General features: G+C 44.8%; 1 protein-coding gene and 1 pseudogene across 2 annotated transcripts in view; both read right to left on the reverse strand.

The window, feature by feature from the left end:
* Positions 1–23,154, reverse strand: part of ASTN1 (astrotactin 1) — a 359,173-nt gene that overhangs the window by 298,273 nt on the left and 37,746 nt on the right. The window lies entirely within an intron of this gene.
* On the reverse strand, positions 22,495–22,899 carry LOC108637788 (annotated as a pseudogene).

Below are 23,154 nucleotides of genomic sequence, written 5' to 3' on the forward strand. Positions count from 1 at the left end.
CAGTGTATATAGATTTTGACTTACTCTTTACAGTGACCCTAGTAGATAAGGACTTTTCAGTTCCGTGTTCTATATAATTTACAGACAGTAGATAACTCCTCCAGGTCCTACTTTAGTAAATTGCAGAACTAGAATCTGGTTCAATATGCCAACAAATTTGGAAAACTCACCAGTGGTCACAGGACTGGAAAAGGTCAGTTTTCATTCCAATCCCCAAAGAAAGGCAAGGCCAAATAATATTCAAACTACCACACAATTGTACTCTTCTTACAGGCTAGCAAAAAAAATGCTCAAAATTCTCCAAGCGAGGCTTCAACAGTATGTAAACTGAGAAATTCCAGATGTTCAAGCTGAATTTAGAAAAGGCAGAGGAACCAGAGATCAAATTGCTAATATCCATTGGAAAATTAAGAAAAAGAGAATTCCAGAAAAACATCAACTTCTGCTTTATTGACTACACAAAAGCCTTTAACTGTGTGGATCACAATAAACTGTGGAAAATTCTTCAAGAGATAGCAATACCAGACCACCTTACCTGCCTCCTGAGAAATCTGTATGTGGGTCAAGAAGAAACAGCTAGAACCAGACATGGAACTGGTTCCAAACTGGGAAAGGAGTATGTCAAGGCTGTATATTGTCACCCTGCTTATTTAACTTACATGCAGAGTACATCATGCGAAATGCCAGGCTGGATGAAGCACAAGCTGGAATCAAGATTGCCAGGAGAAATATCAATAACCTCAGATATGAAGATGACACCACCCTTATAGCAGAAAGCAAAGAGGAACTGAAGAGCCTCTTGATGAAAGTGAAAGAGAAGAGTGAAAAAGCTGGCTTAAAACTCAACATTCAAAAAATGAAAATCATGGCATCCAGTCCCATCACTTCATGGCAAATAGATGGGGAAGCAATGGAATCAGTGACAGACTTTATTCTCTTAGGCTCCAAAATCACTGCAGATGGTGACTGCAGCCATGAAATTAAGATGCTTGCTCCTTGGAAGAAAAGCTATGACAAACCTAGATTGCATATTAAAAAGCAGAGACATTACTTTGCCAATCAAGTTCTGTCTAGTCAAAGCTATGGTCTTTTCCAGTAGTCATGTATGGATATGAGAGTTGGACTATAAAGAAAGCTGAGCGCTGAAGAATTGATGCTTTTGAACTGTGGTCTTGGAGAAACCTTTTGAGAGAGCCTTGGACTGCAAGGAGATCAAACCAGTCCATCCTAAAGGAAATCAGTCCTGAATATTCATTGGAAGGACTGACGCTGAAGCTGAAGCTCCAACACTTTGGCCACCTGATGCAAAGAACTGATTCATTGGAAAAGACTCCGATGCTGGGAAAGATCAAATGCAGAAGGAGAAGGGGACAACAGAGGATGAGATAGTTGGATGGCATCATCAACTCTATGGACATGAGTTTGAGCAAGCTCTGGGAGTTGGTGATGGACAGGGAAGCCTGGTGTGCTGCAGTCCATAGGGTCACAAAGTTTTCAACACAACTGAGCTACTGAACTGAACTGAGAATCTGGACTCAAAACTGTCAGAACACAAGCCCTGAGCAGGTATACCACTGTCCACTTTAGAGAAAAGGAAATGTGAAAGGTCCCCTGATGCCAGCTTGCTTCGAGTATGGGCTCAACAGACCAGGAAATAAGCCAGCATCTTGCCTTTAATTATGAAGTAGACATAATTTAGAAAAAGATTGCTGTGAAAGCCTGGCTGAGTTTGAGAGAGGGAAGATCGATCAAGCAAAGTGGAATTCTGTGTAACCCTCCTATAGCACTTGAAAAGACCAGCTTCTATAAAAGCTAGCCTTTTAGAAACGGGGGCGTACTGTATTTCACGCAAAGGTTCTTTAACAAGAAGACTAGGTTAGTGGGGAGACTGTGTGTTCATTCGTTCTCATTGGCAGCCACTTGATATGAATTAGTTCCCTGAATTCTCACAACTACCCTGGCATTATGACTTTATACTGGAGAGATTGTGTCTCAGAGAAATTAGGTATTTCTTGGTCAGTGTCATGAAGTAATGAAGCTAAGGTGTGGATTTAGGGCTAAGCGCGAAGACCAGGCTTGCTCCATTATAATACCATGGAGAGAAGGCGTGCTGAAGACTGTTGCGGCAGTGCCTCTCCGCCTTCAGAGTGCATACAGACCACCTGGGATCTTGTTGAAGCACATGTCTAGTTCATCCAGTGTGGGATGGAGCCTTGGAATCTGCATTTCTGACGGGCTCCCAGGTGATGCTGATGCTGCTGGTCTGCAGCCACTCTTAAGGCTAGAAATGATGACAATGTATTTACGAAGTGACTCCTACAAGTATATTCCCAACCCGGGCATGCTTCGGCCAGATGGCTTCAGCGAAACTTTGCTTTCTAGAATATCCAGTTAGTGCTCTAAGTCAACAGTCCCCAACCTTTTTGGTACCAGGGACTGGTTTCGTGCAAGACAGTGTTTCCGTGGACAGAGTGTGGGCTGGAGGAATGGTTCAGGCAGTACCAGGACTGATGGGGAGCGGCAGGGGAAGCTTCACTCCCTCACCTCCTGCGGTGCAGCCCAGTTCCTAACAGGCCGTGCATCGGTACCGGGGGTTGGGGACCCCCTGCTCTAAGTGAGAGGATGGTGATTGTCTCTGCTGTAGATGCTAAGATAGAGAGTGGGAACACAGAAAAGATGGGGTTGAGGGATTAAGTGTTCCCCATGTGTATCACCCTTGGCTTCCCTGGTGGCTCAGAGGATAAAGCGTCTGCCTGCAATGCAGGAGACCCGGGTTCAATCCCTGGGTTGGGAAGATCCCCTGGAGAAGGAAATGGCAACCCACTCCAGTATTCTTGCCTGGAGAATCCCATGGACAGAGGAGACTGGCGGGCTACAGTCCACGAGGTCGCAAAGAGTCAGACACGACTGAGCGACTACACACACACACACACGTGTATCACCCTGGGCGCACACACACACACACACACACGTATATCACCCTGGGCCCTCACTTCAGTTCTGCAAGCATCTGGCCAACTGCTCAGCAAAGCAAGGACTCCAGAGCAGCTGTGAGCAGTTCCATTTGTAAGGCAGAATTTCCCTATGTCTCCTGAGATCCTGGAGGCTGCAGCAGTTCTCGTGTGAGCAGGATCCCATGTGACAGGCCCACGTCCATAGAAGGGGTAGAGGGGCTGGCCACTTGGAAGTGTTTATTACAAAGTTGTTTTGTGACTGTTTACTGTGGTTCTCTGCTCTGCTTTGCATTTCACTTCTTCCTCCCTGCCCCACCCCATTCCCTCTCTCCCACCCTTATAGGAGCCCAATGACAAGGGACCCTCCTCCATGTCTATGAGTCTGGCATCAAGGCAGCTTCCACAAATGTTCTCTATTTTAGTGGAAACCAACTTCATAGCACATTGCTTTGGATACCACTGCAGTCACTTAGGTGCCTACCTAGTCTGCGATAATTGCTTCATTTCAGCAGAAAAAAAAAAAAAAAAAACACCTTATTACCATGTTTTTGCAGCTCACAGAGGCTTTCGTGTAGAGAATCTTTCACATCAAAGGAAGAGGGACTCTGTTGATGACATACATACCAGCTGTTTCCAGAACTGCTGGCCCCTCCCTGCCACGCCTCCTCTGTGGGCCAGCTGCGGCCCTGCTCACTGAGAGTGAGTTCCTCGAGGACACTGGGCATCCACCTGTGTCTGGCAGGGGTGGGTGCCACCTGACAACAATCAGCCTGGGAACCCAGACTCAAAGGCAGATGCGGGTAATGAGGTCCAATGGGGGAAATGGCTTCAAACTGCTCTTGATCAATATTGCCACAACGAGTAGATTTTGCTCCCTCCCAAACAGGCAGCTCTGCTTTCTCTTCATCTCACATCACTAATGCCCCTGGGTCTGAGATGTAGCTGGGAAAAGTGGGGTGGAGGAGAAATGCATGAGGTGCAGACATCCCCCTATTCTAATAAGATAGCTGTGTTACCTTTTATCTCTACATTTCATGCAGCTTAGACAGTCCCGGGGCAGCCCAGAATCCTTTCCTCGTTTCCCCTTTTCAAGTCAGTCTGTTATCATGCCCAGTGTGCTTCTCATTAATTTTTTTTTCCCTACATCATCTCCTGCTCCTCCCTCTGCTATGACCTCTCTCCCTCGTGACTGGTTGTGAAGGTTCTCTTTCATTTCTCTTTCTGAGGCAGTCTTTGTAGAGCTAACTTTAACTAGCCGACCAATTCTTTCCCAAGCCTCTACAAAGCATCTCATGAAAAGGGACAGGCAAGCATAAGACAGAGACGACCCACGTGAAGCCTGCAGCCCTCTCCTATCTCCATCCTTCTCTGCAAACATTCAGCCTTTTCCCAGAGATGGCCTGGAAACTGCCTCTTTATCACAAGGAGTTCAGCTTCCAAGTGGCACCGGGCAGCCAGTTCGCCATAGGAGACACTAAGTCATAACCACTGCACTTGCTCCAAATCAGGCCATCAGCACCTAAGGCTGTTTCTAGTTTCCATGTGGCAGAAAAGAGATCATTTTTTCTCCAGACTAAAAAGGATCATGTATAATATTAGAGGGCTTCCCAAGTGGCGCTAGTGGTAAAGAACCTGCCTGCCAATGCAGGGGATGTAAGAGACACAGGTTCAATCCCTGGGCCGGGAAGATCCCCTGGAGAAGGGCATGACAACCCACTCCAGTTTTCTTGCCTGCAGAATCCCATGGACAGAGGAGCCTGGTGGGCTACAGTTCATAGGGTCCCAAAGAGTTGGACACGACTGAAGCGATGGAGCACACGGCACGCATGTATTACGACACTCGAGGTTCAGTGATTAAAGTCTTAAAACACCTTGGAGCCAGGATGAGCTGAGTGACAAGTCCCACTACTGTCCCTGTTCTGGAATTGATTGTTTCTCATGGGAAGCATACCAGACCATTCCAGCTGGAAAGCCATTTTCCACTGTCACCCTTTTGACCTTGGGTTTGTTCTTGTCCACCCCGTCCTCTACTGCCATCTTGTTCCCTCTGAATGTGCCAGTTCTGGAGCTGGACTTGTGTGGCTTTTTGTCTTTTCTCTCTCCCCACTTCCGTTGCACCTCCCTGGCTTCAACTCCTTTACTCTCACTCACATGTGTTCAACCACCACCCTGGTTCCAGAAGCTATTCTCTGTCCTGATACCATTTTTCAGGCCCTCCCAACCTTGCCACTCTCTCTCAATTCCGGCTACAGGATTCATCTGTATTCCATTAATGCCCTGCATTAACTGAGTATGTAGACAAGCCCCACCTAATCTCCATAATTATTCAGTAGGTGGAAAGGGAGTGGGGAGTTTCCCAAAGAAACCTAAGAGAGTGAGTTCCAATTTAAAAACACATAACTCTCTGCATAGCAGGGAATAAACGTGATTGATGGTAAATTTGATATAATAAACTGGAGATAGTAAAATTGGCCATATAAAAAAGTGTTGTAAGTATTTAGATAAACCTTTAGGGGAACAGCCGCAAAGGATCGATGCAAAGAAATGATGGCTGGGAGGCGACAAGACACCCCCCTATCTGAATTAAATATCATTCAAAGCAAACGTGTTACTTGACAGAACACAAAAGGAGTACAGCTTAGGGATTAAGTATGTTTGCTTTGGAGCCAGACCACCTAGGTTGGTTCATTACTTTGCAATTACTAGCTGGGCGAGTGTGGCAAGTTACTTAATTTTTTTGAGCTCAGTTTCCTTATATATCACATAAGGACAATAACACCCATCATAAGGTGGATGAACTTCTTAAAAGAATACTGCAAAGTGCTTGTTTAGCATTGTGCCTAATGCATAATAATTCCATAATGGATATTTGTTTCAAACCCTTTGTTCTTATTATCAGATCAGACTCTTGAGCCATGTGCACAGTGGCTCTTACATGACATGAATGGCTCACACATACCTTTTATTTTTTAGTTGAACTCTTTATTTTGAGATAACTGTGGCATGACATGCTGTTGGGAGACATGGTAGAGATGGCACAGGTCCTTCGCTCAGCTTTCCCCAATTTTGCAGAACATTGTACAGTATCAGAGCATGGCAGTCAGGATACCGACAGTGATATAAACAAAGCACTGATCTCATTCAGACCTGCTGTCTTACTTACACTCATGTGTGCATATGTGTGTGCGTGTGTGTGTGTATCCTATGCAGTTTGGTTGCACGTGTAGTGTCAGGCAGCCACCACCACAATCAAGATGTGCAGCAATACTCCAACTTTAAAAAAAAGATGCACAGAAGTTTCATTACCACAAACATACATGTTTTATGGCCTGTAGCTTTATTTGCTTCTTTTTAAATTAATTTTTATTGCAGTGTAGTTGCTGTACCACGTGGTCTTAGTTGCTACTGTACAGCAGAATGAATTGGCCATACATATACATACATCCCTCCATTTGGACTTCCATCCCACTCAGGTTCCCATAGTGTATTAGGTAGAGTTCCCTGTGCTATATATATTTTTTTAAAATCACGATTTTAAACAGCCTAATTTGGGTGGCCACAGTCGAAATCTCATTTCTGCCTTTCTTCTGGTTCCTAGTACATTTTATCAGTGATGCTCACGGATTTTTCCTGAGCCAGCTGTTTATCCTCCAGTGCATGCGGTTCAAGCGCAGCAGTGGAGCACTTGGCCATCAAAGATTCAGAGCCCATGAAAAGAGAAGGAGGAATGGAGGAGGGGGAGAAAGGGGAGGAGGAGGAAGAGGAAGAGAGGGCGGAATAAGAGTGAGGGCAGGAAAGAGAGAGGAGCAGGCATGGCAGCCCCTTCCCTGCCCAGGTCAGGAGAAGCATCCCCATCTCCCCAGTCTTGATGCCAACCCCCCATTTCACCCACAGGGAGTATCTGGTGATCAGTCAGTTCTGATTTGCTGACTTGCTCTAGTCCAGAGCCTAAAGGGAGCCTGTTCTGACTCATACTAAGGTCTGAATATAAACATAAGACCATGGGGATTATGAATTTACCTCCCCCCCCAATCCAGACCCTATTTTGGTGAAAATGAAATGGAAAGACACATTTAGGGGAACACATGTGCAATTACGCTTTTGTGAGATTGAAGTGCAGGTTCAAACAGTTTTTTATAATTACAAAAATATTTGGCAAGTACCTAAAAATAGATAAAGCAAAATAATAATCATCCCTAATCCTATCACCATAGATAACTACCATTAGCATTTCTAGGGTGTAATGTTCCCTCAGGTATTTTCTATGCAAATATATCTATATGTGCAACACTAAATTTTATAAAACTTGTATCGTACTACATAGCAATGTGTATCCTAGATTTTCCCTTGTTCAGTTTCTAAGTCATGTCTGACTATTTGCGACCCCAGGGACTGCAATAAGCCAGGCTTCCCTGTCCTTCACTATCTCCCAGAGTTTGCTCAAAATCATGTCCACTGAGTCAATCATGCCATCCAACCATCTCATCCTCTGTCACCCACTTCTCCTGCCCTCAAACCTTCCCAGCATCAGGGTCTTTTTCAATAAGTCAGCTCTTCAAATCAGATGATCAAGGTATTGGAGCTTCAGCGTCAGCATCAGTCCTTCCAATATTCAAGGTTGATTTCCTTTAGGACTGTCTGGTTTGATCTCCTTGTGGTCCAAGGGACTCAAGAGTCTTCTTCAAATTGAATATTATGAAAAGGATTTTCCCTGGAATGTCTTTTGGGTTTCCTCCATGTTTTGAATATGCTAAATACTGTGTAAGATGAATTTAGAGAGGCATAGTTTATTCAGCTAGTCCCCTGATATTGCTTAGATATTTTATCCACTTCTGTTTCTCAGGGTTCCTGCATCAATGTTGCTTTTGTCATTTATGTTCAGTTGTCTTTTAGTCTTGTTTTTGAATTATGATTTTTTTAAAAAGCAAAAAACTAAGAATTTTTGTATTGTCAGTGTGGTTTTCCACTCAGTGACATACCCACATATCCAAGTTGATCTAATCATGGTTGCTGTGAGATTCCAATAAGTAGAGGACCTTGAAATGCGTAGAATTCTTTCTGCCCACATTTCAGCCAACATAATGTTTCTATAACACTAATTCTTTCCTAGAACTCTGAAAACACAAAGTAAAATCTTCAACTTTCAGGAAGGGGATAAAAAAAAAAGTGCTTGTTTCTATTTGGCTATATGATTTGGTTAAGAAAACATGGGGGGAAATGTTTTTCCATTTGTTTCTATGCCAGTTCTGCCCTCTAGCTGGCCAAAACAAAGCAGTCGCATAAAACTGCATGAGATCCTTTCCCATATAAACTATACCACTACTACTAGGTCCCAGGGACGCTAATGTGGGTAGGACATTATAATTCTGAGACAGTGTTCACGGAAGTCTTCTGGAGGCAAGGTGAAAGATCCAGTGACCTTCCAAAGTACCTCGACACCCAGAATTCCTAGGAATTCATGAAACCCAAATGTAGGACTATCAAGTCCTCACTCTGTCTAAGCTGACTTTCCTCCTACTTGGGACTCTGCAGCCATCACCAGGCAATGACGAATCAGGGACAGGCAGATCATGATGTGAGTACCTCTTCCACCTCACAGCCATTTACAGAAAGAAGCCCTCTTTCCATAGATGAAATCTGAGACTTTATTAGTAAGACTAAATATCATCTTCATGTATCATGCTTGACATTATTACATTAAAACTGTGCTCAGATGCTTTACTGAATTTTATGTGTAGATGAAAGCTGTATCTTATGCTTCTTTTCTCAAAATCAAAATATTTTTCTTATAGAAACAGCTAAGAGTTTATAGTTAAGTTGTGGCATAAAAGCTTGCCTCTCACAAGCTCACAAACTTACTTCTCTTCATAAAAAATGTCTTTTCTCAACTGTGATTTCCTCTGAAGCCAAACCCTCCTCTCTCTTTTCATTCACTGCCAAATCTCTTAAAGCACTCTGCATTCTGCACTCCATTTTCTCAGCTAACATTTCTTCCTATAGTGTTGCCTGCCTCCACCATTCTACTCACCTGACTGGTAGCTCTTGACTGTCTAATCCAGGGGGTTCTTATCAGCCTTCACCCTTCATGGTTTTCCACCAGACTCAGTTATTTGATCACATTCTCAATCAGAAAACACTCCCCTGACTTCTTTGACTCTCCGTTCTCCTACTTTTAGCCCTAACTTCCCTTCCCAGTTCTCAAGCTTTTGAATTTCCTACTCATGAGAAGCAAGCCTTCCTCGGACTCCGAGTCCCATCCTTATCAGTCTCCATGCCTTCCCCCGGAAACCCAGGGGCCCTGTTCTGTGTGTATTTGTCACTACCCTTATCCTAACAACTCCCACACCCTTCAGTGCAAGCCCTTCTCTCCCAAACTGAGCTCTACTCCCCAGCTGTCCCTTTGAGTATGCACATGAATTTCCCAGCTGCACCTCAGATTCAACTTTTCTAAAAGCAAAGCTATTGTCTTTCGCTTCTCAGCTGCTCCCCACCCTCCACTTGGAAGCAACTCCTCTCTTGCAGTTCTGAGCCTTGGTGAACAGCAGGCTGGTTATTTTTAAACATACAGAGGATGTTTTTGACCCTCGCCCTCACATTTACGCAGTGAGCAAGTTCTCTGGAGCTTTCCCCAGACCTCCCATTCACAGTTCTTGTCCTTTCTCATACCACTCTCAGCTTCAGTCTCATAGGCGTTCACTTGAACTTAGCTTCCACCTTGCATCTCTTTCCTGAAATCCTTTCCATCTGCCTTTTCATCATGCCCAGAAACAAATTCTTAAATTTGTTTTAAGAATTTAAACGATTGGTAGAACCCCATTCACCAGCTATCTACTGAGGATCTGCTGTGTGCCAGGCCCCGGTTAGCCCTCGGGATATATGAGAACAAAGATGACACAAAGCTTCCCCTGGTGGAGCCCGTGTCCTGTGGGAGCTCACAGAGGATAAGCAATAAGCATCCAGCATGGATTTCCTCCTCAAACAGCTTCACCGGCTACTCGTTTCTGCCTACCCCACCACCACCATAAAAATAAAACCCAAACGTTGAGGCATGGTGATGTTCAAGATTCTCCAAAGCGAGTGCCTGATTTCCAGGCGTCTCACACTGCATCCCTCGTCACTGCACCATTCACCGTTTCCCCGGCACACGCACCATAGGCCTCCTCCCAGCCTTTGCCCAGGCTGTTTCCTCAGCCTGGCTTGCCCTTCTCCTCCATACCTACGAAATAGCCATCATCCTTTGAGATTCTACATAATGTTACTTTCTCTGTAAAGCTTTTCTGTTCTGGAAGCCCCAGGCATCCATCAAAGTGAATCCCTTCTTTCCTGCATGTTTACAGCATGTTTATCCTATCAATCATTTTACACATACAGAATGTGTTATATGTAAAGCATGGTACTAGATATAGGTCCCACTTTCTCTCTATGTATATATATTTATGTATGTATACACACAAATATATATATACACATATACAGCAACTACTTCATTTTCTGTATTATATTTATTTATAATGTCCCACCCACCATCCCATAAACACAGTAAATTGTAAGATTCTTCTGAATAGGACTTGTCCTTTTCTGTATTTATTTCCCCGTCACATTGTGTTAAACATAGCTGTTAGATGAATGGATAAAAGACCAAATATATATTAGTAATAATACTGAATGTGATAATGACAATCTGATAATTTAGTGAATCTAGGTAATAAAATAGTTTTTGTATAAAAGTGCAATCAGTTGAGGCGATTTTCTTCTTTAAGGATGACGGGTGTTATTTTTCAATTATCACCAATTAATATGCATGGCGTGTTCACAGGATGACTAGTGCTGATCCTAGGGGGAGCTCTATGGACTATTACTGAGGTGAGCCTCGCTCTCCAGTGCTCTGAGAGAAGTAATTTGTCTTGATATTCTTGGTGTCAGTATGCAAATTAGTATATCCCTAGGAGCATAAAGAGACCAGCTAGTTAAAGTAAAGACCACTAGGTGGTTCAGAACAGGTACATCTTTCTTTACAAAAAGTCATTACGCAAACTAATGGTGGGATGTCTTAGGGAGAAAGAATTCTAATCCCCAAACAAAAGGGTTTTCAAACAGTTCCTTACAAGCTGTCTTTAAAAGGCAGTCCTGACCATCCTCTGAGCCTCTCACGGTACTTGCTTTGCTAGTATTATCTTTCCACATAAGGTTAGAAATGCATTTCCCCCTTAAGTGTGTAAGTGAGCCCCATAAAGGACTGGGAGAGCCTGTCAGTCTACAGCCTTTTATGTACCTGTTTATTTACTTTTGGCTGTGCTGGGTGTTCATTGCTGCCTTGGGCTTTCTCTAGTTGCAGCGACGGGGGGCTACTCTCTAGGCGTGGGGCACAGGCTTCTCACTGTGGGCGGCTTCTCTTGTGGAGCTCTAGGCATATGGACTTCAGTAGCTGTGGCTCCTGGGCTTAGTTGTTCCAAGGCATGTGGGTTCTTCCTAGACCAGGGATTGAACTCGTGTCCCTGCGTTGACAGGCGGATTCTTAACCACTGGACCAGCAGGGAAGTCCTAGTCCACAGATTTTAAATCAACCCAAAGAAGTAATGCTGCAGCCAGAAGCTCACGGGCTGATGGGCAGAAGCTCCGGAGAGGGCAGAACCTAATGAGAGACAGGTTGCGGGGGGCGGATCTCAAAGACATGTCAAGAAACAAAATCATAATTTGCTTTATTTCCTGCTGTAAAGATATTTTTCCCACAGGAATTCCCTTCTTCTCACATTCTCCACCTGGAAAATTCCTGTTCATGTCTTCTTTGTCAGTTCTTGAATGTTATTATCACTGGGAAAACTTCCCAACCCCTATGAGTTAGCTACACCCTCCTCTGTGCTTGTGCAATGCCCAGCACGTAAATGCCAAATGGCACAGATCCCCTGGGGTGGTAGCCTCATCAATGTCAAAGGCTATTTCTTATTCACCCCAGTATTCTAGAACCTACCCAGTGCATTCATGTTTAAGGTCAAGGAAGAAAAATGGCATTCACTACTGAATACACAGATTCCTACATACCTCTCTGTGAATATGTTTAATATTAATAATGCAGGAAACCAAACTTCTCCTATTCCATTTTCTGGTTCAGCAACACTAGATCCAGAGTGGGTTGTCACAGCTTTGCAGGCTGCAAGTGGGTTGCCATGGAAACAAGGTTCTGGTTGGAGGCTCTGGCTAAAGAGCCCTTCTCAACTCAGACAAAGCTGCAGAAATGCAAAGGGTATTTCAGTTCCCCGCCTTCTCTTTTCCCAAACCTTCCGCTCATTTGAGCAACTTGAATGCCGAGGCCAGCTGAGTTCTGGGAGCCAATTCTCCCAGAACTCCATATACTCCTGGAATGGCCTTGCCCACACAGAACAATACGGAGTTAGCTCTGGACACTTTTTAATGCCTTCTGTGATTCTCTTACTTTTCCTTCTGCCTTTTGTGGTTATTCTTGCTCTTCCTTCCATTTTGTCTCATTCTCAGTATCACAAAGAACTACCCCAAGTATGCCCACTAACAATCTTCTTGTTGTCTATCAGAAGCCACCCGCCTCAGTCCTAAAATAGCAGGGAAAGCAACGGGGCAGGCCGGGCCATGGGGAGCTGTTGAAAGAACCCTTTCTCTGGTTCAGAAGCCAGGTGCCACGATCCACAGTCAAAAACTCACCAAGTCTTCCAGGAAACAGGCTCCTCCTCCTCCTCCTTTTCTGTGAGGCACCAGAAAGCAACCATGTTTTGCTAATGTGTGTTTGCTCCCTGCTGCACCAAAAGCAGCGGCAGCATGGCCTCAGAGCTGGAACAGGGAGCGGCAGTTTAAAGCTGCGGTCTCTGGTCTCATACTGGAAAGTCTCCTCGAAGTATGTTTCTGTGATTCCTTGATATTTAATTGAAGTATTAAAATGCTGAGCTGCAACATCGATACTCAACTTAATACATCCTCAACTACCCTGGTGAAAGTTAAACACTGGGAAATTTTACATAAAGATAGCATGGAAACCAGGCATTGAGAAGCCTGTTGGTACCCAGAGCCCCACTGCTTCTGAAGTCACATAACCCACTGTCTTTCTACGAAGGGCTTTCTCCTCCCCTTAGGCATCGCAAAGGGGTTTTCTTGATCTGGATTCACACAAAGCTGGAAATCCAAAGCCAAAATCCTGACAGAAACGTATTTCCACAATCACATTGAAAAGACTTTCCTAAGGCTAGTTCCCAGGAGTTATTTAATTCTCTCAGCGTCTAGGTTTCTTTTTCCTTTTCTTAAATAAGCTTATGCTTTTGATGCAATATTCATGACACCCAGACACAGGAGGGTCCTCCACTGCAGAAAGACAGCACTTTCTTCTCCAATGAGTTTCACCCTTCCTATCTCCTTCACACAGGCTCTGCCTCTCAGTTTTTCTAAGTTGGTGTCTGCCTCTAGCTTGCCTCTTAGCTGCAGGAGTTTGATGGAGAAGCCCGTCCATTAGAAAAGTCTAGCCATTAGGAAGAGGGCTTCCACCTGACCAAACGATCTGGTCCTGCTGCACTGGGTGAAGACAGATCCTTGGCACAGGCTCCTGCCTCCTGGTGGGGATCCTTAGCCAGGACCCTCCTCTCTCTTCTGAACCGAGCTCAGCAGATCTAATTCCAGTCTGTCCTCTGATCGCAGTTTTGTTTGTCTTTGGTTTAGTTTGTGATTGTCACTGCTGCTGCTATCATCTTCACATAAGGAGCAGCCATGCCAGAGTCAAGACATCAGTGTTGACCTTTACACACCATGTAAACCACCTGTGAGCTTTATGAGGCTAAAAGGCTTCCAGTTTCAATCAAATGACTTGGAGATAGGGCCACCAGCCATCCTCATAATCCTGCAGCGGTGGAGGGAGTTCTGGGTGGCTTATAGGAAGGACACCGGGTAAAAGCTTGAGATCTGTGCTCCTAAAAGAGGCCAGCAACCTTGAGAGGTGATACCCACCCTGCTTGCTCAGCAGGGAAATGGAAGGATGAGCCCAGGTGAACTTTAAGTCAGGAAAAGGACATTTGTGGAGAAACAGGGCCCTTGAAATCAGAAGGACCTGGGTGTACAGCAGGCTGGCCATGTGATGGTGGGCAGGATACTGTCCTCTCTGGGCCTCAGGGTTCTCATCCTCTTACTCTGTCACTTTCTCAGGTTTGGGGTGAAAATACAGGGAGATAGCCTTTCCATACTCGTAGCAGAAAAGAAATGATCTGTGAAAGTCAGCACTTCCGCCTCCGTCTCCCCTTCCTCCAGCTCCTCCAAAGCCTCTATTAGCTCTCACTTCCGAGAGGCCTTGACACCAGGTAAAAAGACAGGCTATGGCGAATGTTCTGCACATCCCTTTGAAAAGTCTGGGTTTCGTGGTGAGGACCCAGCTGTAATCCAGGAGGGAGGTTAAACGTGTTGAATTTGAAGCCGGGGCAGGACGGGAATCATTCCCAGAACGGCTCAGGGATGCTGTCAACAGGGCTGAAGCAGAGGCAGGCACACCAGAGGACCTCTCGACCCACTTAGCACAGAGCTGGCAGTTAGATTTCTTGGTTCAAGCAGAGGCATAAATGCTGAGGGAGAGAAGTATTGCTGCTACCTGGAGCACTTTGGGGTTGTGGGGTTAAAAAAGAGATCGATGGGCACCCTACTGTTACCTGCCAAGTCCTATTCTCCTTGAGCCCAGGTGGTTTTTAAATGAGTTGTAAGAGATATGAAGGGATAGTGGGGGTAAGCCCTGTGTGACTGAAGGGCTGAGAGAATGTGGACAGCAGAAGGCTTGGAGCAGGAGGAGATGGGGACCGGAAGTGATGGTAGCCAAGTCTTGCCTGTTCAAGTGGCATCAGAGCCCGATGCCACTCAAAGCAAAATGCAGAGAGTGGAGCTGTCTTTGCTTCCTGTCAACTCGATTAATCATAATATCTGGAAATGCTAGAGTGGAGCAGCGGCAGCTCAGAAGTACTTGACAGGTGCTAGAATGTGGCAGCAAGGCCAGGCCTCAACTTGCAAGGTCAAGGGTGCTAGAGAGAAGATGTTTATGGAGTTGAGTGGGGACACTCCCATCTCTCTCTGCCCTCTCCCACTCCTCCCTGCCCCTAACCCCATATGCCACTCAGATGCCTGCTGGGCAGGCGTGACCACACCCCTCATCCTGGTGAGGTGACCACTCATGGCACCCCTTGAGTTCTGTTTTGCATTTGGCCACTCCACACTCCTTACTTCACAGGACCCAGTGTTCTGTCCAGACGTTACCTAACTCATCAGATTCACTGCGTTCCCGCAAGAGAGGTGATGGGAATGATCCTCTTTATTTCAAAGAACTGAAGGCAGAAAGGCCCCAGATCCAAGGTCTTCTCAAGCTGCTTGCAGTAAATTATGGAAAAGGCTGAGAGAGAAGATCCCTTGAGATAGAAAGCGAGAATCAAAATACTTAACTGCACTGCCTCATCTGGACCCCTCCCCCTTCTTCCAGCTATGGACGACCCTGGCTGAAGCACTCCCTGGAGCGTGAGCCCCCAGCTTCAAGGTCAGGACACCTTTCAGCATCGCAGGGAACACCCAGTGTGGTAGGCTCAGCCTCACTTAGTTTAAAACCACACATAACCCCATTCAGCTGGACTTGACCACAGGGTCAGTTACCATTCTTCTGCACGGTTTCATAGAGAGGGGTCGAGGAAACCAGTATGTGCTGAATAGAAAGCATTGTGAGTGGTCCTGAGCAAACCCTCACTGTACACGATATGGCTTCAATAGTTGGTGGGAGATATGGAAGGTCAATACAAACTTGCACCAAAATTTCCAATGCATTCTTTTAAAACAAAGAAGAAAAACTGACCAAACAATAATCATTATTGGACTTCCATTTCCACTAATGGTAATTAATATCCAACAACTGCCCAACACTTCTCGAGTTCTTAGATGTGGGGAGTAGATATAGGGACATCTACTCCTCATCAGAACCATGGAGAGGAAGTAAGGTAAGTACTATTTTTTTCCCTTTTTACAGATGAAATAGGCAACAGAGGCTCTAAAATGCACAACCTAAGCCAGCATCCCAAAGATGGCAATCATAGATCATGGAAGGTAGACCTTCACCTCCCTACCCTTCCCCCAACCCAGTGGCACCCGGTGGCCCATGGACTCCTTCTTCATTTGTGCTAGGAGTTCAGGGTTCTCTTTAGTAGCCTTTCTCCACAGACAGCAGCTATTCATTCCAAGCTGCAGCTTACCTGCCCTGGCTCTGAGCTGATTACATCTTGGCCACAGGTGCAGAGAGCAGCTGGCAAGGCCAAGCCACTGGGAGGCCTCAGGATCCACTTGTAAGCTAATCCCAGGCAGGAAACCAAATCCAGTGGCTGATCAGTGAGGAGACAGGAAGTAAGGGAATTAAGCCCCAGAGTTGCGAGACTGTTTTCATCTTGCCTAGGAAGAGACAGGTCCATTGTGTAAAAGGTTTGATTTACTGGCATTTAATTTTGTTCTCTCTGATAGAGATGTTCTCAAGGAAGCCTTCCAGCTGCACATGTGATTATCTTCGGGCTTTGGGAGCTGCCTCCCACTGTGGGCTTAACTCTTCCTTCCAAGTATACCATAGTCCTCCTTCTAAGAAGCGCACGGCACAGTTGAGCATTTTTTTCTGCCAGATGAGCACATGAGTTTAAAGCAGGTAGCCAGAATCCTGGGTAGGAGATTCAACCTACCAGCGGGGCCCCAAAAAACTTTCCTCACTTGCCCTGAATTTATATGTTTTTATCTCACTCCATCCTCACTTGAAGCGTCTGGAAGATAATAGTAAAAGTGGGGCTGACAGACGTCCAGTAGCATGTCCCAGGCCAAACTGCTCAGGCCATTCTCGCTCCAGTCTTCCCTCTGCCTATTACAGATGGATCCACTCCCTCCACATTTACACCAAAATTAAAAAGATGATGGCTCTTGAGACCCCATCACAGATATGGTGAGGGTGTGACGGGAAGCTCGATGCTGCTTTGGCTAAACTCAGTAGTATCGTCTCAGATTTGAGCTTGGAAGGAATTTATTAATAGTAACGAAGGATTTCTGTATCTGATGTATTTTGCCTGAAGCATCTGGCTAACAGCGACCACAGAAGCTACTGCCCAGAGGAACAAGAGGACAAAGCTAGAGAAGGCAGATTCCTTTTCTGAAATCGGGTAGGAGAAATTCTTTTTATTATCAGTTAAAAGGTCTTTAGGATTCCCCAGTATGTTTTGATAGAGAAGGAGGGGGAGTTGGGGGGATAGTTAACACCATAAAAGGGGGCAGTAACTTTTATTGCTCTCAGTGAAATTAAGGACTGCCTTCATTATCAAAAAGCAATAAGGAAGCATTTTCACCTGGAGCTACAGCGCTGCCCGCAGTCCTGAGTCTGTCTGGATGGCAGCACACACATGCTCTTCTCACCTGCCAACCTGCCACCCCCTACACATGCTCATCAAGCATCCACTGACTGCCTGGCATCCTGCGGCATGCAGGGGCAACCTGAGAGGACCAGGTGACCTCACTGCTGCTCTCAAAAGGGCTTAAAATCCAGTTAGAGCAACGTGATTTATGTACAAACAAAGTGATTAGCAGCCAATTCAGGAGAGCATAAAGCTTGAGTATTTATGATTATGATAATAAATGTTAAATGATTTAAAGCAGCAAAAGGCTGTGAGGAACGAAGTGGTCAGAGAAGGTTTTATGGAGAAATGGGAATTGGCCTAAGCCTTGCAGTGCATGGATTTGGATAAACAGAGAGAGGAGACAATCCAAGTATAGAGATTAAGGCAAGCAAAGGACTAGAGTTCAGAATGAGTGTGAGGAAACTAATGTACTCTATTGTATTTGTGTTTCAAATGACTATGCAAAGATCAAGTGAATTGATGGCCCATTTAATTCCCCCCTGGTTTGTAGAGGAGAATTAAATGCTAAAAGACTGAGTGTTGACAAAGGCAGAGTAATCCTTAAAGTGAACACTGTCCTTCTCTCAGAAGGCAGGATGCTTTTCTAGACCTAGAGACCACATGCAAAAGCACCCTCCACCTTCCCCAAGGGAAAAGGTCCCTGCAATTACCATGGATATTAGTGATAAAAATAGATAATGTAAAACGCTCAGACCAATGATCCATCCAGACCAGGATTCAGTCACTGAAAACGACACCAAGGAAGGACATTACTGTCTTCTGTGATCTCAATCTCAAAAGGTTAGGACTTGTACCCTAGGCTGTCTTAATTTCCTCCTAGTAGCCGATTATGGCGCCATAAAATATAAACTTACCTAAATTATTCTCCAACCAATTTGTATTTTCTGACAGCATCACCTCCGAGGATAATACATTCTATGTGTTTACTGCCCACTATATTAAGTCATAATAATACCCCCTTTCACTTCTCCCAAATTAAGTCTCTCCTTCAAGCTTCAAGGGATGCCCCTAATTTCTGATATTCCAAGACGTTGTGAACAAATCCATATTCACATAATTAGAATTTCTCTTGGCTTTCACCTTTCTAAACGGAAGAGTGCTGAACTTATCCTTACATTAAATATTTCTTCTATTTGTTGATTCTTGTGGATCTCTTCTGGTGCTTTCTTGACAGCATTTCTTGCTGGCTGCAGATCTTCATCATCATCATTATCATCATCATCCTATCAGATTCTCCTTATTAACTTCATCTGATTCCCTTAGCCTTACCTGCCTCGGAGACCCTCAGCTGCTTGCTCCACCCCAACTATCTTTGTGGCAGATGAACTGACCTAAACCACCATGGAACCACGCAGTTCCTGCCTAGGGGTGACAGACTTCCACCTTGGCTGGGGACTTACAACCCGGCTAACCAGCTGGACCCCTTGAGTCTTGGCATCTCTTGCACTGTCTGGGTCAGACGGAGCACCACATTTTAGGGTGTGAGATCTAGCTTGCTGAGTGGCCACTGCAGGAGCCAGTTGATGCAACTCAGCAGCACAGGGAAGGTAACTCCTTGGTACAGACTTTGACCAATGAAAAATAGAAGACCGGAAGGAGCCAGGCAGATAATCTCCCCTTCCTCCCTCCACAGACTGGTCCAGGGAACGGTACAGCCTTGTCCCAAAACTCTCCATGTGGCAGAGCCAGAAGTGTGTGTCAGCTGGCCTGCTGCCTTCTGGCCGGTGTCATGAAGCCACGGCCATTATGATAATGTGTCCTCTCGCATCTCTTCTCAGTCTTCCCTCTCTCATCCCCCTTCTCCTTACTTTTGAGGCCCTTGCCTTGTAAATGAAGCATCAGAACTTGGTTCTTAGGTCCTGTTTTCTTGGGAATTTGAGCTAAGGTAATCATCAAGAATACCATTAAAGGTTGACCGAGGATCTAGTGGCTTCCGGGTTCTGTGATAGGTTGTAGTGATACCATACCACAAGGAAAAGGACAATGTGACCGGAGATTCAAGATACAGACAAGAAAAGGTAAGGAACATTTTAAAGCTACCATATGCCCTAAGTCAAAAAAAGAGCACACACAACAAAGATCAAAGGCATTAAGAGGGGTAAACAAGTGTTGGAACTGTCAGACAAACCTTGGGCAAGCAGGCCATAATTATGTGGGCAGCAAAGAATGAAGCTTCAGGTTTTTACAAAAGTTACCATTCCATTCCCTCACCTACAGCTTCTCTCTGAAATTCTACTGGCTTGACACAAACTATTAACATGTTAAATTAAAACTTCTGAAGTGTTATTTTTTAGAATACCCCATGGTTAATGCTTTTTATTCTGAGAAACACCCATTTATCGTCTCCCTGATATCTAAGCCCATTCTTCACCCATGTCACAGTGAGGAATTTCTGCCATTCTGCCCACACCCAGTGCCTTCTCCACAGCTTCACCACATCGGACCCACTGCATCTGGATCTGAAAGCCAGGATCCTAACCACCACACTATCCTTCAATTCTGAATATGACTTTGTATCTATTCACTGACCCTCTGTTTACAAGCACTTCACCTCTTTCTTGCAGGAGTAAGAAGGAATAGAGGCCCCGAGGTCCATTCAGCATATCCCTGGGCATCCCTAACAGTTACCCAGGCAATCCAGTGAGTCAGGCTGCTCATACAGGAGCCATCTGACATATTCAACCCCCAGTTTTACAATTCCACTCTCAAGTTCTTTCAAAGCTATTGGATGGATGGCATCCCATTTTGATGATTTATTTAAACAGTTTGTCAGGTCAACCACATCCTGTACGCATATGATTCAAAACATAAATGTTTGCTGTAGATGTAATTTTTCATGTCAACTTCTGCACCAACAGAAAATGACCTTTATTCCAGAGAGATGCAATTTCTTTACAAATAGTAACTTGCAATGCCCTGGTGAAGCAATCATTAAGTTCTAATAAAAAATATAATAACATAAATGTAATGTTTAATTGAACAGCAGAAACAGTTTGGAGGCCTTCAACATTTCTTAATCACAACTCTACATGAGAATTTAAGGTTATTCACAAAATTACTTGCCATTAGATGAATTTGAACAAATAATGCACTTTTGAAGAAGAGTCATAATTTGAAAGTACAATATAAAAAGAAAACAAAGAAGAGGTATCCATCAGATACCTTGTATCTCTGTACAAGCCTCTCCAGAGAATCTCTCTTGAATCTGTAAGGTATACTCTCCCCAGATTTTCTTATTATGCACAATAGGAATTCTATGCCTGGGACTGGCCTTTCCATAGGAATTCAAAAACTGCAAACAAACATTTAATATTTGCTTCACTGAATCAAAATTCTAAAAGTCAAATGTTATGAGGATAGAGTTAAATTTTTCCCCTCAAATTATCCATATATTGCTTTCAAAAGTCAAATTACTTTTAAATTTGAAAATATTATTTGTGGAAAATACTATTCCACAAATTTGAATATATTATTGCCCTTAGTTTGAGGAACTCATAGTACCACTGCTATTTTTAAAGTTGACACAAGTCTGATTGTATGCATATTAGTTCAATACAAGATTCTGTAAGCAACTCCTAAATTAAAATCTTGAAGAAACATCTGTGATAAAATGATTCTTCTCTTTCCTCCGTGATTTCAACAGTATGTTTATGCTCTTTAGGTATTAGATAAGAACAAAAAGTGCCCTTAGGGGGCACTTGAGAGAAAGAGTTATTTCATTTTCTAGAATGGATTGAAGAAAAACTGGAGGAGTGGATAGAACTAAGAACTCAACCCAGTAAAGTCTGGATCGGCCACTGACCTGAGGACATAGCAATCACTCGTCTCAGCTCTGAATATAATATGAGGGCTGTAATTTCTCATCAGCATGGATTAGGAATATGATAGCCAAAAAAGAAGTGTCAGTGTAAGAACAGAGAAAGAACCAGCAGCCTGTTTGTCAGAGGTAGAAAATGAGCTCCAAGGAAGGATGGTGCCACCATTATGCTGTACTAGCAGGTCAGTGAGCCCAACTAGACCAGTGGGTGAAGATGCCTCATTTTACCAGCTGATAGGATTAATCTTACTAGGGAAGGAAATTCATGAATAGCCTTCAGGAAATATAAAAAATGCCAGTAAGCATGTGTAAGGGATGAAAGTATAACTTCCAGGGATATATAATCATTTCCTTCATAGAACAAATTGGTCCACGGGAGAAATTTACATTCAGAATGCTGGGAACCAGATATGAATGAAAGAGACAATTATAATTTCAGTATCAAATTAAAAATCAGTTTAAAGACACGGAAATAGGAAATAGGTTTGGATGCAGAAGTAAAACTGGACAGCAGCTTTTGTAGGATCTGAGGATCCCAGCAAACAAGGAAGCAGGTTGTTAGAAAGGGTCTACGTTGCTACCAGATCTGGAAGCGTCTGTCAACCCAAATCTCCCTCAGCCTGGGAGTCAGGATGTCTGTGTAGAGTAAGCACTGAGGAGAGAGCTGAGAAAAGGAAAAAAGAGGGCTTCCCTGGTTGTCCAGTGGTTAAGCATCCACCTGACAGTGCAAGGGACACGAGTTTGATCCCTGTTCCGGGAAGATCCCACGTGGCATGCAGCAACTACTGAGGCTGCACACCTAGAGCCTATGCTCCGCAACAAGGGAAGCCACTGCAACAAGAAGCCCTCACACGGAAACAAAGAGCAGTCCCTGCTCTGCACACCTATTCATACAGCCCATGTACAGCAGCGAAGCCCCGCCATGGCCAAAAAGTTAAAAAAAAAAAAAAATTAACTCTTAAAGAAAAAATATAGGAAAAAACCAACAAAAAAGTACCTGCCATTTGCTGTGCCCCAAGGTGTTAAAAAACCATATTTCTTTCTCCTTGTTGTGCTTCTGTCTTTCAATATTAACAAAAATCTTGCTGTGTGAGTACTATGAGCTCCATTTCACAGATGAAGACGCCAGTTAACTAAGGTCACAGAACTTGTGAATAATCTCATTCATGGCTAAACCTTATTTTGCAAACTCAGCTTTTTTTTTTTTTCCGAAATCATTTGACACTTTCTAATGTTTCTTCCTATTGAAATTCCTTTTTTATTTATTTATTTTTTTTCACAGCGGCTAGCTATATTGCGGCTTCGTACAAATGACGCTTGTGTCGCTTCTGACGCAGGCCATGCCCGCACCGTCCCTCAGGGACGAACGAGCCCCGACTGCGGGCAGTGGAGCGTGCGGGGCCGGGGGCCAGGGTGGTCACAGCCAGGACCACCTCCTGGTGACGTTGAGGGGGTCGAGTTGGTCCTCCAGCCGACGGTGCGCGGAGAACTGGGCGGCCTGCGCCGCCTTGAGCCCCTCGAAGGCGGCCGCCCTGCGGGCCGCCGCGTGGCCGCGCTCCTGCTCGGCTGTGAGGAAGGGCCGGCTCAGGCAGTAGTGGTTCTCCGCTTCTATCTCCAGGCGACGGATCATGTGCTGCTTCGCCGTGGCCGCCGGCGCTTCCCAGTCCACTGCCGGCCGGCGATGCGGCCGCAGCAACAGCAGCGCGGTCAGGAACATGGCGCCAGCCGCGCGTCCGGGCCGGGCTGAAATTCCTTTTTTAACAGTCATCTTGTCATGCTTACCAAAGAAGACCAGGGCTAAATCTTGTTGGATAGGTTGGTCTACCTAACCCTGGTCAGAAGACCCCTCCAGATGGCCAGCAGGCACTCCCGCCCTCCCACCCAGCCCTATGGTTTGTCAGTAAGGAGACTTTTAATGCGTAACACAGAAGCAACGTGGTCCTCGTCCTCAGAAAGACAACTGCATGGCAGG

Source organism: Capra hircus, chromosome 16 (assembly GCF_001704415.2).
Source record: "Capra hircus breed San Clemente chromosome 16, ASM170441v1, whole genome shotgun sequence".
Classification (NCBI taxonomy): Eukaryota; Metazoa; Chordata; class Mammalia; order Artiodactyla; family Bovidae; genus Capra; species Capra hircus.